Raw genomic sequence first — 9,160 nt, 5'->3', positions numbered from 1 at the left:
GCAGAGCAAGCAATGCACGAAGGAACAAAGGAAAGTGGAGAATCGCATCCTGGCTTCCAAAGCTCTGTGTGACCCAGTGCTGAGCGGCATCGCTGGTGTGGACCCACAGCCCCGGCACAGCCCAGCTCCCCGGGCACAGCCCCGGCACAGCCTGGCTCCCTGGGCACAGCCCCGGCACAGCCCCGCTCCCTGGGCTCAGCCCCGACACAGCCCCGACACAGCCCAGCTCCCCGGGCACAGCCCCGACACAGCCCGGCTCCCTGGGCTCAGCCCCGACACAGCCCGGCTCCCCCGGCCGTCCCTCGGCTGCGTTGCGATGCACCATGCACACAAAACACACCATTTCTGAAGAGATAGTGCTATGGGTCTTTCAATATGCACATTATATCTTGAGCTTCTGTGAAATAACCATAGCAACAACACTAACACTGGTATCTTCCATGAGAAATATTAATCTATGGCTCTCGCTGTGATTCTGAAATGAAATCGGCTTTGCTGCTGGCAAATTCTGGGGTACAAGCCAAGCTGGGGATTAAATCCCGTCCCCGGGGCTGTTGTACCACACAAGAAATGGTGAGCGGTTTCTCGAGGTGTTTGTCCAAGGGTGCTGGCACAGCCTGGTGCTGGGCTGCTCGGGAACAGCCGCGTTCCCGGGAAGCAGCAGGCAGCCCTTGGAGCCGCGCCTGCCCATCGGCCCTGCGGTACAGAAGCTGTTCCGGAGCCCCTGTCGTGTCCAGTGGCTGTGGGCCAAGCAGAAGAGCTAAAGTATCTTAACCTTGTGTTGAGTCCATCTTTGATATTTCTTAGTTGGTGTTTTCTCCCCCCGTCTCCCCTTCCTTTCTTTCTTTAAATGGCGTTATAATTTTTTTTTCAGGAGGAACCAGGGGCCTGTGCCTCTCTCCGTACTCCCTTGATCTTCTGCTAATCCGTGTAGTTAGCTGTCTCCTGCTGTGAAAAACAACCTAGCTGCTTTTCCCTGGTTCTGTCAATTGCAGCATCTCTTCATGGCTGGATTTTTCTCCCCTAAATGGGCATGATGTAAGAGCCGACTGTATTGCATCTTCGTAATGGCTCAGCTATCTACACTGGTAATTATCAATGCCCGAATGAGATTCAGAGCCTCGCACGCTTTGCCTGTTTCTTCCAGGCTCATGTATCACTTGAGGATGCCCCAACTGCCACAGCAGCGCGCTCAGCGGCGCTCAGGCGAAGAACAGGATGCACCACGTGAAAAAGGAAGATAAACCGAGCTATGCTGTTCGACTGGGGCAAGGCAGGGTGACAGGGGCGAGAGGCTGCGGTTCTGCCGAGCTGCAGGCACAAGGCTGCGGCGATTGCAGGGCCGACCCAGACAAGGCCTGCGAAAGGGTCTAGGAAATTGTGCTTTGCTGGAACAGTCATGCTCTGAGCCAGCTCAGCAGGTGAACACGTTCAAGCATTCATCAGTTTGTCTTCAGGCACGCCGCTCGGCGGTGGGCACAGCCTCCTGAGCGGCACGGGCGGCAGCCCCGCAGAGATCAACGGGACCGGGGGACAGCTCCCAAACCGGGACCAGCACAACCCTCCGGGTGTTCTGTTCCCGTTCCCAGCCGGGCTGGGCCGTGGCTGCTGCGGGTCGTGTGCCCTGAGACCTGCCCTGGCTGGGGCACCCGCGGTGACGCGTGGCACCGGCTGCAGCCCAGTGCTGTGGCAGCCCCGTGGCCGCTGGGCCAGTTGAGAGCGCAGGGTGGGAGAAGAGTCCCTGGGAAGCCACTGTTGTTCAGAGACCCCCGGTCCTGCTCCCACCCTGCAGCCCCAGCCGTCACCCTATGGCTCTGCTGTCACCCCATGGCTCTGCCATCACCCTGTGGCTCTACCATCACCCCCACGCCTCTGCCATCACCTTGTGGCTCTACCATCACCCCATGGCTCTGCCGTCACCCCTGGCTCTACCAACACCCCTGCACCTCTGCTGTCACCCTGTGGCTCTACCATTACCCCATGGCTCTGCCGTCACCCCGTGGCTCTACCATCACCCCTGCACCTCTGCCGTCACCCCGTGGCTCTGCCGTCACCCCGTGGCCCTGCCGTGCCGTGCTGCTCCCTCGGCAGGCGGGCGGCTCCAGTCTGTCCCAGGCAGGCAGAGCCCTGGAGCAAAACCCTGAGGGTGAGTTATTAAAACACCGAGTTACCAGGAGTCTCCTCCAGGGAAAGTATTTGAGCCCACACAGATCACTATGCCATGATTCAGAGACATGTCTGAGTGATTAACAACCCAGATTTATTAACGTTAGCTCATGCCAAATGCATCTAACTGCCTTCAGCATAGTTGCTGATGAAGATGATAACAGAGAACATAGTGCAGGGGATACCTGAATTCCAGAAACAAATCCCCTTATATAGCCCCATCACATAATGAACAAAGAAACCACAAAATGCCAACCAGATGAACAAAAAGCGGGCAGAACAAAAATGCACAATGAGTCAGAAAATTAGCTCAGGAAGGAGAAACAGAATAAAGTTATCATCAGTCAAGTCTTCAAGTGGAAAACAATACTGAGAGGCTGCCCAAAGCATGCAGGGAATTGTCCTCAGCTAAATCCGGATGGAGCCCTGGAAGTGGCGATGTCCCTGGGTCAGTGTCAGGTCTGCACTCTGCCCCGACACGGCTCAGCAGACTGATCCCTGCAGAGCGGGACGGAGCGAGGAAAACCCCCAACCTCGCCCAGGAGGCTGGGACGCAGCGGGCACACCCGAATTAACGCTGGGAGGTTAATGAGCAGACACCCTGCGCCGCGGGCAGCGGAGCAGTCTCGCCCTCAAGCCGGGGCAGGCGGCTCTGCCCCCTCACCCACCAGCAGCTCTGCCCCCTCACCCACCAGCAGCTCTGCCCCCTCACCCACCAGCAGCCAACACGCGGCTCCTCCAGCCCCGCTGCGGCGGAGAAGAATGCTTCAGACCTCCCGGCTCTGGATGGAAACCGAGCGGGCACCGACAGGGCAGGTTCATCCTGCAGTCAGCACTCGGGGTAAAGCTGTCCGCAGGGCTGCCCTGGCCCACCGGCGCTCAGCACTCCTCCCTGCCCAAATTCCAGCACACGTTCCTAACTGCTCCCCCGCACTCGCTGTCCGGTGCTTCTGGGGCACCCACCTTTCCCACGACGGGTGACACCGGGCGCATCCCAGCGAGCTCTGTGCCCACGGCTCTCACCAGGACGCGCGCCGGGTGTCTGCGCTGAACAGAGCGGAGCCGCTGGGACGGGCCCATGGCACACGGCGGGAGCACAGGAGCCGGTTCCGGAGGCTGCGGCTCCAGCGAGCGCCCCACGGCGCTGGGGAGCCCGGGGCAGCTGAGCTGGCGTGGCCAGAGCAGCGGTCGCAAGTGGCGGCGCCTGCTGCAAACCCTCCCTCGCTCAGGAGGTTACTCACGTCCCCCCAGACATCGAAGCAAATGCACTTCTTGCCCTGCCACCCCCAGTATTTTCTCCTTTACCCCAGCGGTAAGCATTCAGTTAATGTGTTTGGCCGTCATGAGGAAGGTTTGTTCAGCAAAGCCAAACGGCATGAGGACACTGCCCCCTGAAACGAGCTGCCAACGACCAGCAGCTGTCCCCTGTCACAGGTGAGAGGGGAAAAGTCAGCAGTTAAATACCCCAGCGGGCTGAATCCTGCAGAACCCATGTGCCTGTTTCTACAGTGCAATAGTCTGTCTCTGGGAGAGACTGCTCCATGACAGGCCGCATAAAAACCTCCTTGGCAGATAGGAAGAGACAGATTGCTTTACAAAATCTGATCGATGGATCATCTGATTTGTCTGTTGGAGACAGAAACAATGGCTCCGTGGGACACCATGAGGACCGATCACAGGGAGTGCCCCCATTAGTGGAATGCTGGAAGTTTTTGTTCCTCTCTGAACTGCGATACATCACTCGGACCTTTCACATTCAGGTTAACAAACCAAGTCCCTCCAAAAGACTGGAAAGGAATCAAGTTTCAGTTGTGACCGTTGCGGTATTCCTAGAATTCCCACCATGGTCCATTGCCTTTCCTCAGTCTATCCGTAGAGGTCAGTTATTTAACAGACTATCGGCATTTTCTACCCTGTTCCTGAATTAATGTACAGTGGCTCCTGCTCACAAGCGCTGAACAAAGGCAACGGTTCCGGCCCGGGGACGGCAACAGCTACAGCTCCACGCAGACACCTCAGCACAGCAGCCCTCTCTGTGTTCCCGTTTCTATTGCAGGCTATAGATTTTTTCCCTCTATTAAATTTGAAGGTTAATTTTATGAAACCGAAAGCTAAAGCTGACTTGAATGAAAGGTTACCTTGTGTTCTATTTAAAAGAATTAAATTGCATTACCTTGCTTTCTATTTAGTGGAATAAAAGCATCCTGTTGTCCTTCACAGCAAGCAGGGCATAATGTGGAATGTATTCATCCTGTAGGTGAACTGCAGTGGTTAACACAGCTAACAGAGACTATGAATATTTAGCAATATATTCAGATGTCTCAGCTATAAATGGGAACAGGCTGAAAATGAACCTTAAGCTTGTTTGACCCCCCACATTCAAATACCCGCAAGCACCACCAAGTCCCTCCCTGTGGAATGAGCAGCTTTTAGTGGCCCACGGGCGCCCTGCGAAACGCTCCTGGCGAGGCTGGAGGACCAGTCTGGAGATGGGTGGTGCAATGTGCATTTCTGGTTAGCTCTGGGGCATCTATTCTCTAATCTAAGGGCAGATTTCTTATTTCGTTTATGGTGTGAGTCTCGGTGCGGGTGGAGAAATGGAGGGGCAGGAAAACAAAGAGGAAAGAATCCCCCCGCGGGCTCGTGACCAACGGGCCCGGGTGTGCTGTGGACCCTTCGCTGACGTTTGTGCACGCGCACGCACGCCCAGGCGCTGCTCCCGGCCAGCTCTGCCCACCGCGGCTCCGGGCCCCACGGCGCCGGGGCCGGGTCCGACCCCTCCAGCTCTCGCTCCTGCCCGTTTTGAACTAACCACACCAGGTAAGAAATTATGAAAATTGGCCCTATCGCCATTGTATTTAATTGGAGTACTTACTTGTAATCCAATAATCTCTCAAACCCAGCTCAGAGGAGGATGTGAGGGGGAGTCTGAGGAGGTGTTGAATGGGTTGCAAAACCACTTTATTCTTTTTCTAAAACTCTGTTGCCCGATGCAGCTGCAGTCGAATCCAAAAGAGCCCATTATCCGGTCCACTGGCCCTGTTAATAATCGTCACACAGAAACAGGCTGGCCAGTCTCAAAAAGCCTCATTTACCACCAGGGGCCAGGGCAGGAATACAGGGATTTCCCTGGGGTAATAATGTATTTCTGATGGATAGTAATAACTATTGGCATCAGGCTGTCCCTGTGAAAGCAGTGTGGCGTTTTGGTTTGGTTTTAATCAGCAAGGCTTTATGTTTGGAGCTGCAATGTTTTTCCCTTAAAAATGAACTTCTGCTGCCAATATGTGGTATCAGGCTCCCTTCTTTAGTTTTTCAGAGGTTGTTGTTGCTCCCAGTTTGGTTCCAGGTGAGAGAATTTGCTCTCGCTCATGTCCCCTAATCCTCCAGACCCTGTGCCCGGTTCCCCGGCCCCTCCTCCGCATGGGGGTCCCCCTCTCCACGCCTGGGGTCCCAGGGCAGGGACAGCCCCGGGGCCCGGCTGCGGTTCTGTCCGCCCAGCAGAGCCGCAGGGTGACGTCTGCAGTCCCTGCGGGTGACACAAAGCGGGGGACGCTGACACCTGGGCACTCGCACTGCGGCGCTCCTGGAACTGCCCTGGAGGGCCCTGTGGGTCAGCCCCACGTTGCACAGGGGAGTCTGGGGGCAGCAGAGAAATGAACCTCTGTCTGCTGGCCAACACCCTCTAATTCAATGATGTGCTGCACAATGGGTGTTTTCATTCCCTCGTAATCGCGCCGGTGTCCTGCAGAGCAGCAGTAACACCAGAGTGTGCACACAGGGAAAGCCTGAGGAGAACACAAAATGGGAAAATCAGAGAACAAACAATAAAAAATGGTCGGTGGGAAGGAAAGTGGAAAAGGAGAGAGACTGGGGACTGGCCATTCAGTTCTGCCTAATGGATTTAAGGCTCCATTTTTAGCAGAAGCGATGAACTGCAGTGTCCCCCAGGCCCCGCGTGCAGCAGACAGCAGCGCGGAGCTGCCGGGCAGACTGAGAAGGTCCGGAGCACAGGGCTGCAGTGCTGGGGACAGGGCCTGGAGAAGGGGTTTGTCGCAGCTCCGAGGGGGGAACCTCTGGAGGACGTGGGCTCCTCTGCGGAGCCTCCAGCTGCCGTTCCGTGCCCTCCCCACCTGCGTTCTGCCAAATTGTTCATGCCACATGAGTAGATATTAGCGACAGGGCTTAAGTTACCTTAGACCAACACAAAACTTCAGTTGGACGGTTTTCCACCCACCTGAAATGTGGTCTGAACCGTTGTGAAAGATCCTTCTGGCTGTCACATAACTGAACGCAATCAGGGATCCGTGTGCTAACGAAGCGGCTGTGCCAGGTCCGGCCCCCCCGAGCCGCGCTGCACAGGGTGCATGTTCTGCCTGTCTGCGGTGTCTCAATGCTTCTCCAGAGCCTGCTGGTCCGTGTTTGGCATCACATCTTTCTATAGGGTGGGCAAGGAAATAGAGCGCAAGAGCAGGAAAGCTGCATTTGCCAAGGTGTTACTGAGCACTCCCGCATTTCTGCTATTTGCTCGCTCCACCCCAGCTTTTTGCTGAGCCAGCCCCCCTGGGGCGCACACGCTTCTCTCTGACCCTTTCTGTGAAGAGCCGCCTTTCCCTGGCCACGCAGTCTCTTTCCCTGCCCTCTGCTCCCCAAAAGCACCGGCGTTTGGTCTGTATTCCCGTGCCATGCTGGTTTTAGTCCAGATCAGCTCAGACCAAAGATGGAAACACCAGGCTTCAGGAAGAAGGTCTTGCTGTAAAAGCACTTGCTCTGTGCATCCAGAATCTGCACAAGGGCAACCTTAGAAAGCTCATCTGACTTAATTGTTCACAGATCACACAGTCTTTGTTAATCCAGGGCTCATTAATTAGCCTGGCTCTCACTGTAGGCTGCCAAGCAGGATCACGCCCAGAGCGTTTAGTCTATGGGAACATCTGCAGCCTGGGCAGAGCTCCCCCAGCTCCACCATGCAGCTCCATGCTCACGGGGCAGGAGGACGTGCCCTCGAGCGGGAGTCCCCTGTGACGAGGACACCAAGACCCCCCTTGACTTGCATTAGCACCTCAATAGGTTTCAAATAAAGTCTGCCCAGGGTTTACTGGTCTACACAAGGACTTGGAGCCACTGGTCTCCTCCTCTGCAGTTACTTCATCAGGGGATGCAAGTGATGCGTCTCAACACCCCACACACTTAAGCCGAGTTCTTCAAATTAAAGCCTGTCCGTCAGGAATATTTGGCTTGGCAGATCGCTGGCCACAGGCTGTGGCCGCAGGACACACGTCTGCATTCCTGCTGTGGAGAACGCCCAGCACACATGGCTCGTGGGACACATGGTGTTTACCGGCACCCTCTGGAACCAGAGGCTCGTCAGGCAGGCGGCCCCTGTGCCCCGAATGCCTTTGCCGCAGCTTTGCATCCCAGCGGGAGATGTTCCTCCCAGCGGCAGCTGAGGTGAGGACCGTGTACCCCGGTCTGTCGATGCGCTCCAGCCTCGCTGCGGACTGGCTGAGGGGCAGCAGGGACTGGGGGGGCAGGGGCCCCCGAATCCTGAGCACCGCGGGGCTCCTGCTCGCGTGGAGCGGGTCTGCTCCTCCCACCAGCTCTGCGCCACAGACACGCCTCTTATCGCAGTGCTGGGAACAGGAGTCCCAGGTGCTTGGGGGGACACGGTTTATCACGGCTTCTTGTGCATCAGCCAAAACCGAGGCAAGACCAGGCAGCACTGCCGCCCCAAGGCGGGGAGCAGAGTGGGTGTACCCTCCGTTCACAGGGAGCTGCTGGCACGGGAGAGCAGACCCGTGCGGTGGGGCCAAACCCACCCACACCTCACCCGCAGCGCAGCCAGTCCTCGGACAGCTGAGAACGACAAGTCCTGCACGGCTACAGCCCCGCAGCCTGCAGACACGGCAAGGCACGCTCCAGATTCCCATCCCAACCGCGTGCCAGAGGCTGCATCCCCACCATCCCTGGCACTCTCCCCATGGGCTGGGCTCTGGGGACCGGTCCCAGGAGCTGCCCACCCCGGGACAGCTGAGCTCCCCCCAAGCCCGCAGCACGTCCCCCTGCACCATCCACCTCCAGCTACGCCGGGGCTGGCAGGGACGCCGGCATCACCAACCCCTTGCAGACCCTCGCACATAGCTGGCTGGTCCCAGCACAGCAGCAAAGTCATCTCAGTGAACGCAGAGGCCCCAGACACCTGAGGAGCTCCCTGGAAAGGGTTCTCTGGAGCCATGCACATTGAACAGCTCTGCCCATGCCGTGCACATTGAACAGCTCTACCCATGCCGTGCACGCTGAACAGCTCTGCCCATGCCGTGCACGCTGAACAGCTCTGCCCATGCCGTGCACATTGAACAGCTCTGCCCACGCCGTGCGTCTGCGTTCAGCGACGAATGACGGGTTTTTCGGGGCCCGGATGCCGGGGCCGCTGTCTCCTGCGCCACTGCGCCATGCACAGCAGCAGCACCGATACAGCCTGCTAGGGCTTGGACATGTGTAATAACTTTAATTAGGAAAGAAAATCATATCCTTCATTCTCATAATTATTCGAGAGAACAGGCAAAGTGCAAGGGCATGAACAGACTTAACAAGCACCGTAATTGCCAAACTTAAAGAGCAACTGCTTCTCAGTGAAGCTTGAGGAACCAGAGCTCCTCGGGCATCGTTTACGGGGTCCCTGACCCCTCCCCATCCCCAGGCCACACAATGAACCCCACCTGGGATTTGTCCCTTGTGAGGGAGGTTAAACCTGCACACCAGTTCACAGCCGATGTCTGGCTGGTGTCTGGCAGGGCAGGGGCTGCTCCTGGCCCCGCAGTGCCCGCTGGAGCCGCTCCTGCCCGTCCCCACCAGTGTCACGAGCGCCCGGGCTCAGCCGCAGCAGTGGCTGCGGTGAACGGCGCTACTGGCCCGGCCAGGCCCTGCCCGTCTGCAGGGGAGCATCCAAAACTCGCCCGGCGCCACCTCCTCCAGCTCTGGGGTTTATGGATCT

The sequence above is a fragment of the Patagioenas fasciata genome, chromosome 11 (genome assembly GCF_037038585.1).
Source record: "Patagioenas fasciata isolate bPatFas1 chromosome 11, bPatFas1.hap1, whole genome shotgun sequence".
Classification (NCBI taxonomy): domain Eukaryota; kingdom Metazoa; phylum Chordata; class Aves; order Columbiformes; family Columbidae; genus Patagioenas; species Patagioenas fasciata.
This window is presented reverse-complemented; position numbering follows the sequence as displayed.